This window comes from Prionailurus bengalensis, chromosome B1 (assembly GCF_016509475.1).
Source record: "Prionailurus bengalensis isolate Pbe53 chromosome B1, Fcat_Pben_1.1_paternal_pri, whole genome shotgun sequence".
In the NCBI taxonomy this organism is placed as follows: domain Eukaryota; kingdom Metazoa; phylum Chordata; class Mammalia; order Carnivora; family Felidae; genus Prionailurus; species Prionailurus bengalensis.
Genome location: NC_057344.1, coordinates 73,153,547 through 73,175,949, shown reverse-complemented (window position 1 = coordinate 73,175,949; position 22,403 = coordinate 73,153,547). Strand labels below are relative to the sequence as shown.

The following is a 22,403-nucleotide window of genomic DNA, read 5'->3' as shown; positions in this document are numbered from 1 at the left end:
TAGCCAAGTTGTGAATGCAGAGGAGGAGTTCTTGAAGGAAATTAAAAGTGCTACTCCAGTGAACACACGGATGATAAGAAAGTGAAACAGTCCTCATGCTGGTATGGAGAAAGTGTGAGTGGTCTGGATAGGAGATCAAAGCAGCCACAACTTTCCCTTAAGCCAAAGCCTAATCCAGAGTAAGGTCCTGACTCTCTTCAGTTCTATGAAGGCTGAATGAGATGAGGAAGCTACAGAAGAAATGTTGCAAGTTAGCAGAGATGGGTTCCTGAGGCTTAAAGAAAGAAGCCGTCTCCAAAACATCAAAGCACAGGGTGAAGCAAGTGCTGATGTAGAAGCTGCAGCAACTTATCCAGGAGATCCAGCTAAGATAATTCACGAAGGCAGCTACACTTAACAACAGATTTTTCAATGTAGACTAAATAGCCTTATACTGGAAGAAGATGTCATCTAGGACTTCCATAGCTAGAAAGGAGAAGTTGGTGCCTGGCTTCAAAGCTTCAAAGGACAGGATGACTCTCTTGTTAGGGGCTAATGCAGCTGGTGAGTTTAAGTTGAAGCCAGTGCTCACTTACCATTCTGAAATCCTAGGTCCCCTAAGAATTACACTAAATCTGCTCTATAATGGAACAAGAAAGCCTGGATGACAGCACAGCTGTTTAAAATGTGGCTTACTGAATATTTTAAGACCACTGTTGAGACCTACAATTTGGAAAAAAAAAAATCCTTTCAAATATGACTGCTCATTGACAATGCACCTGATCACCTAAGAGCTCTGATGAAGATGTACAATGCGATTAATGTTGTTTCCATGCCTGCTAACACAACATCCACTCCGCAGCCCATGGATCAAGGAGCATTAGACTTTCAAGTCTTATTATTTAAGAAATACATTTCATAAGGCTGTAGCTGTCATAGGTAGTGATTCCTCCGATGGACCTAAGCAAAATAAAGTAAAACCTTCTGGAAAAGAGTCACCATTCTAGATGCCATTAAGCACATTTGTGATTCATGGGAAGAAGTCAAAATATCAATATTAACAGGAGTTTGGAAGAAGCTGATTCCAGTTCTCATGGATATGACTTTAAAGAGTTCAAGACTGCAGTGGAGGAAGTAACTGCAGATGTGGTGGGGACAGAGAGAGAATTGCAATTAGAAGCGGAACCTGAAGATGTGACTGAATTGCTGTGATCTCATAGTGAAACTTTCACAGATGAGTTCCTTCTTATAGATGAACAAATAAAATGGGGGTTTTTTGACATGGAATCTACTCCTGGTGAAGATGCTGTGAAGACTGTTGAAATGACAGCAAAGGATTTAGACTATTATATAAACTTAGTTAATAAAGCAGCAGCATGATTTGAGAGGACTGACTCCAATTTTGAAAGCTCTACTGTGGGTAAAATGCTGTCAACCATCAGCCCAAGCTACAGAGAAATTGTTTGTGAAAGGAAGAGTCAATGCAAACTTCATTGTTGTCTTAATTTAAGAAGGGGCTGCAGCCACCCTGACCTTCAACGGTCACCACCTTCATCAGTCAGCGGCCATCAACATCAAGGCAAGACCACCAGCAAAAAGATTATGACTCATTGAAAGCTCAGATGATGGTTAGCATTTTTTTTTTTTAGCAATGAAGTATTTTTAAATTAAAGTATGTACATTGTTTTTTTTTAGACATAAGGCTATTGCACACTTAATAGACTACAGTATAGTAGAGAGAATGAAAGGAAGGGCATTCCAAGTTCAGGGAACAGAGAGAGAGAATTTGCAAGTAGGAAATAGGAATCGACGAGTCCAAGGACCAAGTGGTAAAGCTTGGACTTTACCATCCCCAGAGTGTAGGCTGTCCTGTCCCAACTCCATGTTTTGGATCACATGATTTCTTTCTATCATCCCGCTCTTCTTCCCATCCATCTTTCACCACCAAAATACTCATATCTACCCTTATAAATCCTAGCTCAAATAATTCTTCCCCTATGAACTGTCCTTAATTCTTCCAGGCAGAAAGAATCTCCTTTATTTTTTCAACCCCTTCTGCTTTCCTTTGGCCTGTGTGTCTCTCAATCTTGTATTAATGTTGTTGTATCCATTTTCTGGCACCCTCAGTTCCTTGAAGTATAGGGACTATGTTTTGTTCTCCCTCTGTGCTGGGCACCACGCACACAGTAAATGCTCACTAAATATTTGTGAGCCTTGGATCACTCTTTTAAAAGAGTTTTAGTATCAATTTGTAAGCTAGTATTTCATGGTAAGCAAAATCTTTTTTTTTCTTTCCAGAATATCCTTTCAATAAGAAAATATCTTTAGTGAAAGCAATCATTAAAACAACTTCTTTTTTGAGAGTTTTTTTTTTGGGGGGGGGGCATTTAAAATACTTTCAGTTATTAAGTTATATCATTTGGGGTCCATTTTATAATTGGTATTAGAATGAATTTTTGAGAATAGAAAGTAAAAGCTACTGGAGGAAAAGTAAGAGAAATTTCTAATTTAATTTATGGGAATTTTAAGGATTATATTAAGATGTATTAGTTTCTAAAGGTTTACTTTTTTATGTTTAAATGTTTATTTATTTTGAAAGAGAGAGAGTGAGAGAGGGCAAGCGGGAGAAGGGCAGAGAGAGGGAGAGAATCCCACATAGGCTCTGTGCTGTCAGCACACAAACTGTGAGAGATCATGACCTGAGCTGAAATCAGGAGTCAGATGCTTAACCAACTGAGCCACCCAGGCACCCCTAAAGGTTTATTTATTTATTTTTTTTAATTTTTTTTTTAATTTTTTTTTTCAACGTTTATTTATTTTTGGGACAGAGAGAGACAGAGCATGAACGGGGGAGGGGCAGAGAGAGAGGGAGACACAGAATCAGAAACAGGCTCCAGGCTCTGAGCCATCAGCCCAGAGCCCGACGCGGGGCTCGAACTCACAGACCGCGAGATCGTGACCTGGCTGAAGTCGGACGCTTAACCGACTGCGCCACCCAGGTGCCCCAATTTTTTAAGTTAGTTTTATGTAGGTGGGAAGATTCAGTCAGCTGTTTTTTTCACATACATTGTAAATGTCACTTATGAATAGTTATGTAATGACATAAAAGTATTTCAGGACTAGTTACATTTTTCAGGTTTCTGAATTTTTTTTGTTTTGTTTTAAAAAAAACAAAACTTTTGCCCCAAAGAAATTAATTTGCATCATAACAGAGGTATGTAGTCAGAAAAAGCAAACCTTATATATTCTCTTGCTTTTCAGTTTATTTCAGTGAATATTCAGTATTTGAATAAAGCAATAAAGTACATTTCTTAAGAGTATAATAGTTCCTTAAATATTCAGCATTAAGTTTATTCTTTCTTTCTTTCTGTCTTTCTGTCTTTTTTATTTTTTTAAGTTTTTTTTTTTTTTTTTTTTACATTTATTTATTTTTGAGAAACAGAGTGAGACAAAGCGTGAGCGGGCAGAGAGACAGGGAGACACAGAATCTGAAGCAGGCTCCAGGCTCTGGGCATGCGGTCAGCACAGAGCCCGATGCAGGGCTCAAACCCACGAATTGTGAGATCATGACCTGAGCTGAAGTCAGACGTTCAACCAACTGAGCCACCCAGGCGCCCCAAGTCAAGTTTATTCTTGTGTGTCAGGCACAGTTATAGATTTATGCCCACATATGGCTTTTCCCCAGGACATGGTTATTTTGGACCACCTAAATCCACCCACACTTTAAGTATTTAAGCAGATGTGATATATTCATTGATCTCTAAAGATGCTGATAGAAATTATCCTTACCCTGTCACCCTATCCCCTTTGTTATTTGTAGGATGTCCTGAGATTAGAGCTATTTGCACTAGGGACTAAAATACTAATTACCTTGTGTAATTGCAATTTAGTACTCATTAAAAATCTTCCCTAATCAATTGGACTAACTAGCATCAATAGCATGGGTCATTGAATTTAAACATTACTTCAGTTGTGCCTGCTTCGGTAGCACATATACTAAACATTACTCCAGAATACAATATTTTAAAATAATATGGCATTATCAATATTTGGATAATGGAATCTATACTTGAAGAACCAAATCCTAGGAAATGTGTAGACCTAGGAAAGCAATTTCTGATTCTGTTAACCAGAGAAGCATATGGCTACCACATGGCTTACCTTCTGGTCAGTAATACAGCCAGCCACACACACACACACACACACACACACACAGGGTGTTGCAACTTTTCTGAGAACAAAGAGCATGCTTCGTCATTCTGCCTAATAAACTCATGTTTCCTATCGGTACCAGGGAACGCCACACAAAGCATGTCTTTGAATATCTTTGAATGCCTTCATGCTTAGATTGGTTCCTAAAGGGTTGGGGTTTTCTTGGTATAACATCATTTCCTCAGTGTGTACAATCACAAGGAAATCATGAAAGCTATAATACATTAAATTTAAGATTTTTATTTTCTGGATATGTAGAATTGGAGCAAAATCATATCCTTTTCTTGGGGCCATCTGGTAACCTCACTAAAAAGGAAAAAGTAAACATGTTTCTAGTTGCTTTGAACAAACCCATATGCTGCCAGTCGTTACTAAAACTGGCCAATGAGAGAGTTGAATTTCACTAGTGTATTCTGAGATACACTCTGATCATCCTGTAGTTTCTATAGCTAGATTCTGGATGGATATATTTTCTTTCTTGTATTTTCATTTCATACTTTCCAAAGATGATCTATAATCAATTGATATGTTCTATTTTTCTCTATAATTCACCAATAATAATTGAGCCAAAACAAACAGGAAATTCTCCTGGAAGTCTGATCCCTAATGAATTCTGAAACTAAGCTCAGCATATTAAAGGAAGTAATTAAGAAGGCACCCCATTGTGTTTAGATATGCTGGGTCAGCCAAAACAGGATTTTTCTATTTTTATGAGCTTTTGTCAAATTTAAAGTATGTTACATTTTAAAACAAAAATTTAAAAGAATTTCTCAGTAGCCTTACTACTCTGTAAATATTTTTTAAAATTATTCTTCGTGTAATGTAAAGATGACTTTTTGAAACAAATGACCTAGATGTGCCAATAAAAGTACCTATTCAATTTGCCAAAAAAAAAAAAATACCACAAGTATTTTCTAGTTAATTGTGTGCACACATTCCATATAACATAGCGGCCACGTACTAACCATTAATTGTGAAGGACTATAGAGGTCATCCGGTTCATCATCTTACTTCAGAAAGGACTGATCCTGTATAACCCCTGGAACATGGTTGGTTAATGTGCTTTTATTGTTTTTTTTAAGGTTTTTTTTTTTTTTTAGGTTTATTTATTTTTGAGAGAGACAGAGCATGAGCGGGGGAGGGGCAGACAGGGAAACACAGACTCCAAAGCAGGCTGTAGACCCTGAGATGTCAGCACAGAGCCCAAGGTGGGGCTTGAACTCAGAACCGCGAGATCATGACCTGAGCCCAAGTTGGACACTTACCCGACAGAGCCACCCAGGCGCTCCAGCTAATGTGCTTTCTTATCTCTTGCTCTTACACTTTGTTTTTTTACATCGCAGTCCTAGTCCTAACCCGCCTTTTCATGGTGCTCATGGTTTGCCAAGCAGCGCTGCACTTTTCACACTGGTGCCTCTAACCCTTCTAGCGGCTCCCTTGGCTAGCGACCGCCAGACTTTTTCTTTTGTTCTCTTGCTTACTGAATTCAACTCTGACTTTAGATAGACTCTCCTCTCTTTCTTCTCATATTCTCGTGTTCGTACTTCCTTCGCACTCTTTTTCTTTTTCTACCCTTGTCCCCTATTTGTGTCACTGCATTATCTCCTGCCATTTTTTCCCCTTCTCCTCCTATCACCTTTTTCTAGCACTTTCACTTATCCTAAAAATCCTTAGCTGGCAGTCTTTGCTGGGTCCTGAGCTCTCAAGGTAAGCAGAGGGAGTGCCTAGAACTCCCAAGCCTGCACCACCGACTTGTTCCCATCCCTGTTGGGGGCAGAAGTCTAATGGGCTCGCAGGCAGCAATTGCAATCATCAGTGCGCAGTGCCAGTTTGGTCTGGAGATAATCACTCAGTCAGTTACATTGCCATTCAGATTAGCAGTCTTGTGAGAAATAAAAGCCCGCCCTCTCTGATGAGTGTTTCACGTACATTCTTCCCAGTAAAGATCTTTTAGAGCAGTGTTTAAGAAATGTGAGCTCGGGCCCCTCCCCCGTTCATGCTCTGTCTCTCTCTGTCCCAAAAATAAATAAACGTTGAAAAAAAAAAAAAAAGAAATGTGAGCTCGCATCAGTCACCTGGAAGGCTTGATAAAACAGATTGCTGGGGCGCCTGGGTGGCTCAGTCGGCTAAGCGTCCGACTTCGGCTCAGGTCATGATCTTGCACTCTGTGAGTTCAAGCCCCGCGTCAGGCTCTGTGCTGACAGCTCAGAGCCTGGAGCCTGTTTCAGATTCTGTGTCTCCCTCTCTCTCTCTGACCCTCCCCCGTTCATGCTCTGTCTCTCTCTGTCTGAAAAGTAAATAAACGTTTAAAAAAAGAATTAAAAAAAAAAAACAGATTGCTAAACGCACCCCTTTCTGCAGTGGAAATTGGACATTGGCAGTTCTGGCTGACCGTGCCGACACTGCCTGTCTGCAGGTCACTGGTGGAGTAGCACTACTGCTCAGTTCTTTTCAATTTTCTGATCACGAACTTAAATGATTCTGGCTCATTTCAAGGCCAATTACCTGTATTCTTCTTCCTTCGGAAATGATTTTCAGACAGTCCCCGGGGAGTGACTTTCGGTCATGACGTTACGTTCTTACGGCTAAGGAACGCAAATCTCTTCAGCTTTTTACAAAATGTATGCTGTAAATCTGTTATCACTGTTAATTACCCTCTTCCATTTCTCCTACCGGTTGTCTGCGCCATCCTCCGGTTGCAGATAGGCAAAACAAACTTAATAATCTATACAGTGTTTCACTTGAAAAGAGACTTGTCTAATTTAGACTTTGGTATGTGGGTTAACTTCTGGTTTCCGTGTATTTTATTTATTTATTAATACACATGTGTATAGGTGTGTATTTGGCACCTGTGAATAGATGGCACCAACACGTACCGTGCAAAGTGAACTAGGATACAAAAAATTTAACCCATGCATCTAGCAGTCAAGTTGCTTTGCAACTCTTTAGGGATATAAAACAAAACAACAATATGACAACAAAACAAACAAAATCCCAGTGAAATAGAACTTTTAGAACTGGAGTGGACCAGATAAACATCAAGCCTTGAGTAGCAAAACAAAATTAAAACAGTAATTCAAGGGAAAATGGTTGAGTCAGTCATGCTTAAGTGAAAAAAGGGTGACCCTGATAATGATTGTTCCTTTGAATATCAGTACCCATACAAATATCTTGATTTATGCCACCTTTTGTAATCATTGGTTGTGATATATGCCATCACTTGATATAGCCACCTTTTGTAATCATTGGTTGTGTATGTCCTGTCTTCAACTACCATTGATGGCCCTCCAAGACCGAGATGATGTCTCATGCATTTTCATATTACCAACACTTAATATAGCATAAGTATGTGTTTCCAACTTACTGTTGATTAAATAAGGGCAAGTGGACACAGGACATAAGCTGGTTGGCAAATAGAATGGTCATTGAATCAGTTTTGTAAAGCTTACTAGGTAATTTCACATCAGCCATATTAAAGATCCTTCTAGGAGGCACCGTCTAAGCCCAAGCACAATGTCCTGCGTGTAGAAGGACCTCACTACATCAGCTCATTCAATGGGTATTCATTATTTATTAAAAGTCTGACTGACCTACTCAGGGTCTTTAGCACTTGTTAATTTACTTTTTCCTCCTGACAACCTAAGGATACTGGGTAGGAGGTACAGCACACAATTAAAAAATAATTTACCTAAGGTCACAGTGGTTGAGCCAAGATTCAACCAGGGAGTCTCCCAAGTCTGTGCTTTTGATGACTACACTGTATTATCTTACCTCTCAAGGCATGCCCATCACAGTCTTCATCTCTGCAACAAGGTGACACTCTCCCTTGCATTATTTCTTTTTGCAGAGTTGGACATTGTTGCTTCCAAGGTATAATGGGATGTGTGGTACCTGTGGGTTTGAGGTTTCACTTTGATCTAGTGCTAATACACTTAAAGTGATTCAACTTTTAAAAATAGGAGTCAATCTTGGCCAACATTTCATCCTTCTTTGAGCTCCTAAAGGACTTCATATTATTCTCTTGTCAGACCAGGATTATTATGGAAGACTGGTATACATCCTGCAGGGCAGAAATGTTTGTTCAGTAAATCAGGAAATAGATAAAAGAAGTCTGGGGAGAATTCTGGATCCTCCTGAAATTCATGAGCAGACTTTTCTTTTTGAATGTAATCACAGTAATTATAAAAGTATGGTTAATAACCGTTCTTACATAATTTTCCATTTTTTCATTAAGCCCGCAGTCCACCTGGTTATGTGTACAAGGAAAAATGGGTCAAATTTATATTAACAGTCATTGACTTACAAGGGAAATAGTAACCTAGGGCATGTTCTCTTATTTGAAATTAATCTTTGCTTGACATTACACATCTAGACATTTCTCTTAAAAATGGCTTTTGAGTAATAGTGAATATACTTAATACTATGTAGAATTGGTAGCTGAAATTGCACAGTGAAAAAACAAATCAAAGGCTAGTTGTTTCAATTCCTCAAGGTAAAGTTTAAGAGGAAATAAAAATTCTCCCTGATACCAGTCTTCTGATTAACATAATATATGCTACAAAGTGAACAATATATGAAGAAAATGCAAAATTGTTTTAAATCATTGATGGTGAATCTATCTTCTGTCTGTCTTATTGCTATAGCACATATTGAATGTGTAAATTCTCGTATCAGTGCCTATGCAATCAGGATATTCTACTTCCGTAATAATTTTATTTCTTATCCATCCTTGCATAATTACAATTACATTCATTTTTCCATGTTATTATTCAAGAAATTAACAAAAACAATGCTTAAAATATCAGGAAAATATTTTGTTACTAGATGACAGTATCTATACTATATCCAAGCAATTCAGCTCCCTTTCCCTCTTCATTTAATTTCCCCATTTCTGCTTCTCCTTTCACAGATACACACTTTGGTCACAATACTCTTTCACACTGTCCTGGACAGTGTTACAGTGTTGATCTTCTCTGAATTACTTCCATGCATGTATACATAAATATTACATATATATATATATATATATATATATATATATATATATCTTCTGTCCAGTGCTCATTAGGCTTAGAGCATGGGAAAAATAGAGATATGTACTAGTAGTACATACATGTTATTATTAATATACATGTTTGTTTGTATACATATCTATATTTTTCCTATATATATGTATATAACAATCCATTAGAACATACTATTAATATATGTGTTGTTTGTATACATTTCTATATTTTTCCCATGCTCTAAGCCCAATGAGCACTGGACAGAAGATACAATTCTTATATCTGTCTTGTCATTAGTAAATCTTCCCTGGAAACACTCATGAACTGTCTGTTGAGATATTCTGACTTCAGCGTATACTTTGTGGTATATGGCCTGGTCCGTACTCAAAGGCTAATATTGCTTGAAGGCAAAAAATTTTAGGGGGAAAATATGTCTTGCTGGCATCCTCATGACTAACACAATATACGCTGTGGGTAGACTTCCTGCTTTCTACCACCGATTTTGCCTCCTGGCAAACAGTTTTTGAATTTTAAGGCTGATAGCAGTATGCCAGTGCCAGTGCTGTAGCAGAGAAACTGGAAAGGTGTTTCTGTACTTTAAAGCACAGGTTTCACCGTGGCATAAGGCATCTTCAAACTAATTGTCAATGGAACAGTGGGGAAAACCAGCTGAGGATTGGTGGAAGCCCATTGCTGATACGAAGGGTATCATTGTCATTGCTGACACTTGGGAGGACAGACCAGTAACTGTAAGGATGGCGGCTGGATGAAACTATGGCTAGACTTTAATCAGAGTGTTAGGAAGAGGGATTGCTCCTATACAGCGCGGGGCATGCTTTTCCATAAGGACCATACTGTACCTATCCTGTAAAATGCTCTTCAGTTAAAGCCACTGTTGTTGAGGACATGCTTTTTACCTTTCATCTGTCAAAGAATGATAGAGACAAATCCAAAGAATACACGGGCCAGTTTGATGGAGCTTCCACAAAACAAACTTGAAATAATATGACCGTCAAAATAAATAACATATTAACGGATTATGATCGATGGAATAAAATAAGAATACAGTGAAGTCCAAAATAATGTCAGTAAATAGGGGAGAATGGAAAGCTTTTCCTTATGATAGAAATCTAACTTCTTACTGTAGAAAAAATGATGCAAATTGAAAAAAATTACCATTTGGCAGGATTTTGGATTCCTGGACCCCATTTCAATGGGGCAGGATAGGGATGCAGTTTTCCCTTAACACCAATGGTTCTCTGGACACCAACTCCAAATGGATGTCCTACAGTTCAACCTATTCTGACACCATCTACCTCGAGATAGCAACAGCTTGCTGGTCATGGGCTCAGTTCTACAGGACTTTTCTTCTCTACCCCCACTTCAGATGCCAGTCTAACGCACAGGTTGTTGTTACCTGTACTTCTGGCTGCCTGGTTATAAATCAGAGGTTCCCATTATTCCCTCCTTGGGTTTGATGAATTTGCTAGAGCGGCTCACAGAACTCAGGAAACCCCATTTATTCACCAGATTGTCTATCTGTTATAAAAAGATACAACTCAAGAACAGCCAGGTAGAAGAGAGGCATGGGACAAGGGATGTGGGAAGGGGCACAGAGCTTCTCTGCTACATCTCCCTACATGGCAGTCTCCCTACATCTCTATGTGTTCACTAACTTAGAAGCTTCTACGAACCTTGTCCTTACGGGGGCTTCACGGCATAAGCATGGTTGATTAAATCACTGGCTTTGGGTGACTGATTTAATCTCCAGCCCCTCCCTCCTCAGCGGAGGTCAGGGGAGGTAGGACTGATAATTCCAACCCTCTAATTACATGGTTTGTTTCTCTGGTGACAACCCCTGTCCTTAGGTGGTCTAGGGGCATTGCAAAAGTCACCTCATTAAAATAACACAAGATACCTGTATTGCCCTCCTGGCTTAAGAAATTCCCAAGGTTTTAGGAGTTTTGTGTCAGAAATGGGAGGAAGACCACATGTATTTCTTATTAGAAATCAGAACCATCTTAGTAATAACTGATTCAGGCAAGAATCATCCGTGGATGCTAAAACTGGTAGAAAGGTGGATATTACCAGGATATGTAAGTAGTCTCAACTGAGCAATGTTATCACTTGCATCAGTTCTAAGCATCTAAGCATCAGGCTAAGACCACCAGGAACGCACCTGTAGTCGAGCAAGCTGGGATTAATAATTGTTGCAGTAAGGAACAACGCACACCATGAGAAACCATGGGACGGTTCAGTGAAAGGAAGTTAGAAAGGACTTACAGGATTTGGGGGTGGTTAGGTAACTCTGGAGAGTGGTAAAGAAAATGGTTCTGAATTGGAAGCTGTCAGGAAGTACGGGTAATTCTATCATTGGGTATCTCAGGAAATCATATACAGAAGGAAGGAAGACTAGACTGAAGCTAGAGCTATAACTGGCAAAGCAGCCACAGGCATACATACTACCCAAGATAGAGGGAGGTTTGGCCATTAGTGCAATAATGACAGTGTTCATTGTTTTGTCTGTGTTCAGACATGATAATGGAGGGGTCTTGTCACAAGGTCCCAGAGTGGCCTTGACTAATACTGATATTCTGGGAAACAGTTTCTGTTCAACACAAGAGCTCTGAGTGCCAGTGCATCTCCTAGCAACACCAAGGCCTAGATGGTGGCATTCTCAGACAGCAGAAGTCAGGGACTGCTTTTCTTTTTCTCACTAGTAACCCATTAACCAGAACCAACCAAATCAACATCACGTGCCTACTGATATGAAAAGGAAAACAACATCACTCTTGGGGCATTCCTGCCAAAAATACATACCTGAACCTAATCAGGGGGAATATCAAACACAAACTGATTGATAGGCTACAAAAGAGCAGGCCTGCATTCCCCAAAAATGTCAATATCATGAAAGAGATTGAGAAATCGCTCTAGATTACAGATGAGCGAAACATAGCAGACTGCAATCTACGAATTGGAATTTTCTTTTGCTACAGCAGACATTACTGGGATAATTGGCAAATCCTAAATAAATCTGGAGTTTAGATGATTGTAGCAGCATTAATTTTCTGATTTTGATAATGATACTATGATATTTAGAACTCTTTTAGGAAGCACAATGAAGAATTTAGGGGTAAAGGGGCATCATATCTACAAATTATTCTCAAATAGTTCAGAAAAAAATGTGTGTGTTTGTGTGTGTGTGTGTGTGTGTGTGTGCGCGCGCGCGCAGAGAGAGAGAAAGGATAAAGTAAAATTTGGAAAATCTGGGAGAAGAATACATGGGAATTCTTTATATAACTTTTGCAACTATTTGTAATTATATCAGAAGTTAAAGAAAAAATGCCTTCCCCTTCCCATTTACCAGTGCTTTTCTTTTTTGAGTAAACGTTATCTTGGTTGATGGGGGATTCAGCCTTGGTGTTTTGGTCACCGCATTCTTGAGTGAAATATCTATTATATGCATATTTACATCTAAATCTCCTTTCTTAATTTTTTATGGCTATTATAAGACTGACAGGGGGTTTCCTTGGGGGGTAGCTAATTCCTTTAGCAGTCCTTATATTTGGTAAAATGTATTATAATTCATCTTTTCTTAATTCCACAGATATGAATTGCTAGGAACATATGCATTCAACTTTATTTTGAAAAATTCTCTTGGCGGTGGAAGCACCACCTCATTGAGGAGTGATCCACGGGTAAGCATCTAAACATTGCATGTTTTCTCTTTTGTGTCTTTCTTCCATGTGCTGTTGACATTAGCCTGTATCAACACATTCTATAAAACATAGCATATACACTAATACTACAGGGCTTTCAGTTCAGAATGAGGAAGAAAATAGGAGTGAAGTCTTTTTGGATAACTTAGTGAAAAAGTTATCTTCATTATGAGTGTTGCTTAGAAAACTATCTCAAGATTTAAGAAAAGAGTTCATTTAGACTTAATCTTGAAGCTAAAGAGTATTTGGTCTTCCATAGATTAAGGAGAGCCATTATTTGAGGTAAAGAAAAGTATTATTTTATTATCATTGTTGAGAACAAGCTGCAGCCACCCACATACCATGGAACTGTGTTGAAATATGCCTGGGTCATCCTAAGAAGGAGCTAAAGTCAGTTAACTTAAGCTCAGTCCAATGTATCACTTAGCCTTAAAATTTTCCTATTACTTTGTAATGTTGCTATGTTTAGATCTTCTTAATAATTGACAACAAGTGGTGTCTCTGTAATTTTGAGTAAAAGCGTTGTTACAATATCTCATTTAGTGGGAGTTTCTCATAGGTTCTCACATGTGTATACATATATATATATGATATATATATATATATATATATCATATATATATATATGTATGAGTTGCCTTACTGAGGACTCCACTGTATCAACCTCACTCAGCATCATTACTTTTGTCAATAACCTGAGATTTGGCACAATTGTTTATTGATTGATTTTTAATTAGAGCACAGGAGTAGGGGGAGAGTGGCAGAGGATTGAGAGAGAGAGAGAGAGAGAGACAGAAAGAGAGAGAGAGAGAGAGAGAGAGAGAGAGAGAGAGAGAATCTCAAGCAGGCTCCACGCACAGTGCAGAGCCCAACTCGGGGCTTGATCCCACAACCCTGGGAACATGACCTGAGCCAAAATCATGCATCTGACTGAGCTACCCAGGCACCTCTTTCTTTTCAATTTTTTTGTTTTTTGTTTTTTGTTTTTGTTTTGAGAGGGAGAGATCAGCTTTGGTAAAGGTGGTTCTCAAGATGTGAAGGACACTTGCCTGAAAATCACCTGCGGTGCTTGTTAGAATGAAGATTCCTGCCTCCACCTCAAACCTATTCATTTGGAGGCTCTTGATGGGAGGCTCTGAAGCTATAAATAGGGACTTTGAAGTTCATTCAGAAAGATGACTCTTTGCCTAAGGTAATACAGTCTTAAACACAGAACTAATTTTGAAATATTAACCAATGGATTTAAGGTTCTTAATTAATTAATAAGTACAACTTCATAAATAAAATGGTAAATATAATTATTAGATAAAATTTAAGTGGGAGTTTTATTGAATGCCCACTGTGAACTCAGAACATTTATGAATACTTAAGTTTTAATCAAGGATGATGGATTTCTAGACAATGTTGCCAAAATGAGTTTTTTTAAGTCACATTTGTGGTCAGTAATCTTGGCAATAAACTTTTTTTACAATATCAATAATTATTCTTTCTTATTTATTCTTCCTGAATTTGGCATTCTGAAAAAAGAACAATTGATAGATATTCTACATTGAAGGTTTAAATATGTAGAGAAAAATCTTCAAGATTTCTTCCATTTAATCTATACAGCAAAATACTTGGTTAAATTATACTCACTTTTTAAAAAAAGACGAAAGGCAGAAATTGTTATTTGAAAACCAAATGGTACAGCCATAAAGGACATTCAGTAGTTCCCCCTCATCTTCAGGGGATAGTTCTAAGTCCCCAAGTTTGCAGATAGTTCTGTGAAAACACAGATACTACCAAACCCTATATATACTATGTTTTTTTCCCATACATGTATGCCTATGATAATGTTTCATTTATAAATTAGGCACAGTAAGAGATTAACAATAATAACTAATGATAGAACAATAACAATGTACTATAATAAAACTTATGTGAATGTGATCTTTCCCTCTCAAAATACCTTATTGTACGGCCCTCACCCTTCTTCTTGTGATGATGTGAGATGATAAAATGCCTGCATGCCTACATGATGAGATGCAGTGAGTTGGAAGATACAGACATTGTGACGTAGTGTTAGGCTACTATTAACCATCTGAGGACATGTCAGAAGGAGGATCATCTGCTTCCAGACTGTGGTTGACTATGAATAACTGAAACCAAATGAAGCAAAGCTCGGATAAGGGGGTGGGTACGGGATAAAAAAAAATCTGGTCCCTTTCATCAAAAGTAAAGACAAAGGCTGGGAGATCCATAATTTAAGGAAACAAAAAAGAGTTTAGACTGTCATATTTGACTTGGCAGTGAGGTGTACAGGATGATTACCTCTAGTTATTGCTCAATTGAATTCCAGGAAGTTCAGGAGGTAAAAAGACAATGAGGGTCACCAGCAGGGAAGGTAATGGATACTGTCACCCCTTCTGTAGATGAACGGACAGGACATGAAGAGTTGAACCAATTTACTATAGGTTCAAGCGTCCAATGCTTGATTTCATCTCAGGTCATGATCTTGCAGTTCAGTAGGTTCAAGCTCTGCATAGAACCTACTTGGAAATCTCTCTCCCTCTCTCTGCCCCTCCCCTGCTCTCTATCTGTCTCTCAAAATAAATAAGCTTTAAAAAATAGTTATTGAATTTATTTTATTTTTTTAATTAATTGTGTGATTCAAATTCAGTTCCACTCACACGCTTTTTTTTTTCCTAAGTAATCTCTACACCCAGTGTGGGGCTTGAACGCACGACCCCAAGATCAAGAGTCACATACTCTGACTGAGTCAGCCAGGCGCACCCCCCACTCATGTGCTGTCCATGTAAAGAATGGGTGTGAATAAAATGCAAGTAATCCGACTTAATGGGATGTCCTAGCAGAAGGCAACCAGGATAAAAAATCAGTGAACTTAATTCAAACATAAAGGTCTGTACCTACAGAGAACACTGGCGGCCTGGTGCTTAGAGAGAGCTGTCCACTTGGACTTCTTCCAGTTAAGAAATTTGAGACAATGTAAAATCATATTTCCCTTTTTTTTTTTTAGTGTTGCTTAAAGTATTTAGTTATGAATCAGCTTTAGCTGAATCACACTGAATTTTGTTTTAGTGTGGAGTGGGTTAAGAGTATGTGTAATTACAAATATACCAGAATGGTACACTTACCTCCCTTCAAATTAAGTTTAGAAATGAAAGAGATGTTATTCTTTTCAAAAACATAGCAATAATATATATTGCTACAAAATATTGATGAAACAGTGTGTTTATATCATTTAAAGTTTCTGTACCATTGAACATGTGTAATCAAAGGAACCACTGATTGCCAGGACCAACTGCTTCTAAACTTTTGCCCCATTTTTCCTGTTCTTCTTGTGTAATTACTTCTTCACTAGTATGAGTGATTTCTTTCTCTCTTTTTTTTTTTAATTCAATGAGGCACTGCATTGTTTAAACAGTTAAATAGTGAATCCTATTAAGATTTTCTAAGTACCAGACAATAATTCATCTTCTGTTTCCGGTAATTGCTCACTGTGAAAATTCACCAAGAACCACAGTTAAGACTCTCTGAAGGGCCTGAGTAATTTGATTTTCATAGGCCCCAGGACCATTCACACTTGGAGAGTTTAGAGAACATGTCATTCTAATCCAGCTCACGACACTTCACAGATGAGGCCTTCTAGGCCCCAGGAGTCTCCGAGATCTCACACACCATCAGAGAGGAGTATCTGAAGCTAGCCTGATACTAAGAAAGTTCTGCATTCAATTACCTGTCATTATATCCTTAGTATGTCTATGCATTTACAAAGGATTTTTGAAATATAGTGAATAGGATGGCATTGATCCCCAATCAATTATTATTATTGTTATAATTGCCAATGCTGTCCTGCTTGGGGAACAGCAATACCTCATTTCTTCCTCTATCATGGGTACGATTACAGTGGTGGCATTTCAAATATGTGGCCTTTCAAATATGTAGCGCAAGGCTATTCTTACATGTGCTTTTGTTAACAAACCTGGGTTACCAAATACGCATATTTACTATTGCCTTACAATGATAAGTTAGAATAAAAAGGAAATAAGATGAATTTATTAAGAAGTAACGTGACTTGCCATTTATTATTTGTATTTTAAAACGCAATATGCTTTGCATGTCGTGGGGCATCTCGAAATTCTTAGTCATTCCTCAGTATGTCCTTTTATCATTTCAAACATGGACGTTTGGGGGGTTTGTATGTTTTGAGAGGCATCTTAAAACAAAAGACTGGTCTTTACCTTTGTTTTTACGGATTATAAAGGACTTCACTGGTGGTGAGCAGCTGGAGGACCAGAGCTCTGCCGAAGCTTCCAAATCTCCTAAGTGTGATTCGTTCCCTCTCTGCCCGCTGCCTACTGACCGTGCCTCTGTGGGCGCACTCAACGCCCCAGCTCTAAACGTGCCTGCTTTCTGCTCCCCACTGTGGCGAGTCCTTAGCAGGGGTCTACGAGTAAAAGCATGTCCTTTGTCTATACCGCATTCTTGGGTGACTGTGGTATCAAAGCAGAAGGGAAAAGCACCTCTGTCCTTGTTTCTCTGAAGATAGTACCGATGATGCATTGTGTTATGAATCTCCATGCAGTGATACAGTACGTTCAGTACATTTGATTGTGTTTAATCCTCTAAACATTCCTTTGAAATATTCCCGTTTCAGAAAGATGAAATCGAGGCTCAGAGGTGGCAAGTGACTTGTCTGAGTTCATTTAGCTGTGAATGACACCACAGGACCTTAAACCCGGGATTTTTGCCTCCTTCCTCTATGTCCCAGCTGCCTCAACCTGTTGTTAATTTATGTGACGCCTGGATTTACTTTGGTCGTGATTTTTCATAATTTTAAATGCACATTCTTTGGTTTTGCTCAATGTTATTTTATGGTTAGCACAACAAACAAGCAAACAAACCAAACCCCTAAATCCTGTCTGGCTGGAACTGCAAGCTTTCATCTTTGTAAGGACAATAGGCAGGATTGAGGCCCTCATAATAAAGTGCTAGCCAGCCAGGAAGGAAGCTGGGGAAGTCTTCCTCCCAGGAGGTAATTGATTCCTAACACCCTAGGTAGCACTGAGTTTGAAGGCTCCATGAAAAGGTGTCTGCTGTTTTCTTCTGCTTCCAGGGGGATGTGCACAGAGCCTTTATTCTCCCCAGTCCCTTAGAGTCAGCCAGTGAGGGTCTCTGTGTCCACTGGGCCAGACCTGAGCATATGTAAACGAACAGAAGGCAGAGAAAAACAAATGTCATTATCTATGTGCCCCCAAATGTAATAACCTTAAAAATGTAAGAACAACAACAAACTAATTCTAAAGGAGGACAGTAATTTTAAAACATGAAGTTTAGGGGCACCTGGGTGGCTTAGTCAGTCAAGCCTCCAACTTTGGCTCGGGTCATGACCTTGTGGTCCCTGAGTTCCAGCCCCTTGTCGGGCTCTGTGCTGACAGCTCAGAGCCTGGAGCCTGCTTTGGATTCTGTGACTCCCTCTCTCTCTGCCCCTCCCCTGCTCATGCTCTGTCTGTCTGTCTCTCTCTCAAAAATAAACATTAAAAAATAAAATAAATCTTAAAAAAATAAAACACGAAGTTTAGAAAACCAAATTTATCAGGCTTAGGGGCCAGGGGAAAGAAGGTGTAAGAAGTAGGAAGTCTGGGATGACCTAGGTTTTGCTTCTGACTCTGTGCCCTTGAGCAAGACATCAAACACCCATGTCTAAGGAGGGTATGGGACTTCGTGGCCACTCAAGTGCTGGGGCCTTTCTTGTGAGGGAATACTAGTAAGCAGAACCTTAATCAGATCTTTCTCACTATTGCAGTTTTAAAATAGCTGATGCTAGAAATTAGACCCCATGGCACTAGAGAAGCAGGGAAATGAATTCAAATTCAAAAGAAAAGGTGTGAGATCTAAGTTTAGGGTTAGGTATTTCATTGAGCTGAGCACAGCACCTGACATATAGCAGGCATTTAATAAGTGAATGGATGACAGGCGGATGGACGGATGGAAGGTCAGTCCTTCCCTGGGGGCGATGGACCTGGGGACAGAGAAACCTGTAGTCGAGTCCTGATCCACATGAACACAGTGAAGGAGGCAAAAGTATAGGCCTTAATTTCTTCCTGTGTAAAATAAAACCGAGATGGCACTTCACAAGGTAATGAGGATTAAGTGAGAAAATGCTTAGTTCAGGTCCTAGTACGTAGGAAGCACACAATTTTGTGATCAGAGCCTCTAAGGACTTCTCTGAGGAACAAAAAGGCTCCAGGGGCAGGAAGTGTGCAGGTCGGAAATCTGTAGCCTTCCAGGCTTCTGCTGGACTCTGTACCTTGTCTCTGAGAGTGGGACCTCTTTCTCCCGGGACCCACGATGAGCTCAAGGACTGTAAGATGAGGCCCAGAAGTTAAGTCTTTCTTAACTTCTTTCAGCCTCCTTTGCACAGAAAACCAGCAGAGTCTTGGTCTGTGCAGCTGGGAGAAATGGACCCAGGCCTGAGCACTGTGCGTGGGGCTGCTGTCAATGTCCTTTCTGCAGGAGGATGGGGAAGCAGTGTCTGAGGTGAGGCTCAGTTGACCTTCCAGTGAAGTCTATGTGTTGACCAGGAAAGCCTCAGCTCTTTCAGAATTCCTAGGCCAGACCTGGCAACACATTTGCGTGCATTTAAGGTATCTCATGGAGACTTGTTGAATGTAGCTGACTTTCATAAAATCTGGAAAACAAGAGGTCTTCCCAGCAACCCATGGGGATGGTCCTCCCTCTAAATGAACAGTTTCTGGTTTAGGAAGGAGAACTTTCTAATGTTAGATTTCTCTCGGGCCTTTCCTTCTAGCAGCAGTTTTTCCCCCATAGTTCAGCTAAAATTGATGCAGGCAGAAGAGTATTAGTGGGAGTGTACCTATTAGCATACAACCATATATTTATTGGTTATGTGCCTCTAGGAAGCAATCAAAAACTGACTGCTCAGCCACAAAAATATATGCAACTCAGAGAAGGGTGAGGGTTGCCTTTTGTAAGGTGAAGTCACCATAGGGAGGTCATATCCATTGGGCCAACAAGAGCTCATTTTAGGACGCTGTGTTTTTTCGGTTGAGAAGCAGCCTAATCTTCCCTAACCATTCCCAGTTTAAGAGGTCTGAGAAGACTTCAGAAGTAAGACAAAGGAAAATGTTCTACAGTCTCCTCGGGGTTACCCAAGGCCGAATTCCCGCAGGCGGGCAGGGGAAACGCAAATCAGCCTGGCACTCTCTTTCACAAAACCTCCAGAGGGGATGAAGCCATTGAAGGTCTAGGGGTGATTTCTCCTTAATGCATTTTTGCTCTTAAAGAATATTCTGTGGAGCCGTCCAACAGTTTTCCATACTTCTGTCTCTGCAGATTCCCCAGGTGGAGACGGTCGTAGGCCTTAATAAGCCGTATTAGTGACCACCAGAGACGGAAATCGCTAATTACGAAGTCCCCTTTGATCTCCCCCAGCCGTTTGGTTCCCGACACTGGAGGTTCAGGCATCTATGCTTTCTTAGAACTGGACGCGACTAGCGAGCCTTAGAGTCCGACCTCGGGCCTGCAGTTTAACTTATGCGCCGAGGTCTGGATCAGATTTTTAAAAATTTCCAGACTGCCCAGATTTTAAAACCAGCCACAGAGCTGGTGTGCGGCTGGAAGTTAACAAACGCCCAAGTGTCTGATTAATTTCAGTAACTCAGTACCTCCGCGCTTTAAATTTTGGGGGCAGAGTGGGGAAATAAATTATTTAAAATTTCCAATTCACTGCCTTTCTCCCCTTCTCCATCTTCTGCTTTCAATTCGTTTGTGGGAAATGGAGTTTTCTCCTCTATGCTGGGACTGTAATGTGATTCGGGATCATTTGTGAAATGAACAGAAGTCACCACCGGCAAACGGGACCACTGGGGCAGAACGCTGACGGCAGGCCGGAGGTGAGAGCAAAGGCTGGGCCTCCGAGGATAATTAGAAGCCAGCCTCCTCCCCGCCTGGTCTCCGTGGCCCCCCTTCATCTTCCAGGTAAGATGAATGGCCCTTCATCCATCATCCACAGCCCAGCCTCCTCCCCCAGGCAAGCGGAGAATCTGCTACCCTAAGAAACCTATTAGCCCCGAATTGGGCAGCTTTGTGGAGCCAACCGAGGCTCTCTATTGTGGCCTTTGTCTGCGGAATTTAAGCATTTACATGACGCATTAGCACGGAACTCCGCGCAGGGTCAGAACACCGCGTGCCAAACCTGGCGCGGACCGCGAGTTAGCAGCTCCCTCACCCGGCTGCTCCCGGGGACCACCCTCGCCGTTGCGCCTGGGTCACGCTGTAGGCGCTCTGGCAAGGAACGCTGTACCACATCCTTCCTTGGCCACCTCCGGGCGGCTGCGCTTTGAAAGAAATCGGCAACGTTCTGGTGGGTGAACCCGAGCTGGGTCCATCTGAGCCTGAAGCCAGAGAAATAAACTTGACTTTAATCCGGTTCTCCAGGCGGTCGTTGGGGGCTTCGCCGTTTTTCAGCTTACCGTTCGGAGCCGTGCGCTCAACGGTCACTGGTGCCTCCGAATGCAGAGGCTTCTTGGGTTCTATTCGCCAGTTTGCGGGACCTGGACGCCGACCCGCGCGCCAGCGGAGAGCAAAAAGGATTGGAGCAAAAAGCATTTAAAGGGGAGAACGATCCGCGGCGAGTGGGACTACGGCTCTAGGGAATTTAGGAAGGAATCCGCAAGCTTTGGAGGCACGCACTCTTCGCAGAGTAAATGCAAACATTTTAGTAAGGTAAGGTCTCTGGGTATCCAATCCTTTAGAGGGAGGTGGTTCCGCTCAGAAATCTCGAGGGAGAGGGCTTTTGCACCGAAAACGTTCCCGAAACGCCCAGAATGCACCCCAGTTCAGACAGGTGCAGGAACTTTTTGTGTGGCCACGCCTCGTTCACTACTTCAAACGGCTGCCCAGCGGACGGAAGTGCTTAGGTCGCGAGCGCCAGAGGGAACCTGCGTCTGGAAGGGGCTCTCGAGAAAGAACCCCGGACCTGGGGGGCCCCAGACGCGTTCCAAACACCCCGCAGCCCCGCGCGCCCCTCGCCGCGAGCGGCGCTTGTAGCCGGTGCCCAATCAGCGCTCTTGCCGGGTCTGTGACGGCGTTCATCCCCGCCCCCCCTGCCTGGAATAAAAGGCCTCGGAGAAGGCTCCAGGCTAGAGCTCCGCGGTCTGCCCTGTGCCCCGCCGCGGCCCCCAGGTGCGTTTGGTAGCTTGTTGCTCACAGCGCCCGTCCCACTGACCCCGCGGTCAGCCGCCGTCGGGTCCTCATTCTCCTCAGTCCCCAGTGCGAGGCGGCCGAGCCAATTTCCAGGCTTTCTGCCCTTTCCTTTTTGCTCCCCCTTCCTCCACGGCAGCTGCAGTCCCCCGCGGCACTGGGCCGCTAGCCTGCAGGTGAGCAGCAGCGCCCCTGTCCGGCGAGCTCGCCTAGCCCTGCCGGTGCCGGAGCGGCGGCGGTCGCCCCTGCCTCGGCCCACCCC

At 41.2% G+C, this 22,403-nt stretch overlaps 1 protein-coding gene across 7 annotated transcripts in view; it reads left to right on the top strand.

The window, feature by feature from the left end:
- Window positions 1–22,403, top strand: part of LRAT (lecithin retinol acyltransferase) — a 100,781-nt gene that overhangs the window by 71,717 nt on the left and 6,661 nt on the right. For 3 of the 7 annotated variants that reach the window (XM_043566951.1, XM_043566959.1, XM_043566969.1), the window contains 2 exons: window positions 12,805–12,895; window positions 20,721–21,664. The gene's annotated coding sequence lies outside the window, so the exon portion shown is untranslated. Of the gene's footprint in view, window positions 1–12,804; window positions 12,896–19,634; window positions 21,665–21,702; window positions 22,318–22,403 lie in introns of those variants that run through there. The other 4 variants (XM_043566977.1, XM_043566992.1, XM_043566984.1 and 1 more) reach the window with 4 other exon arrangements.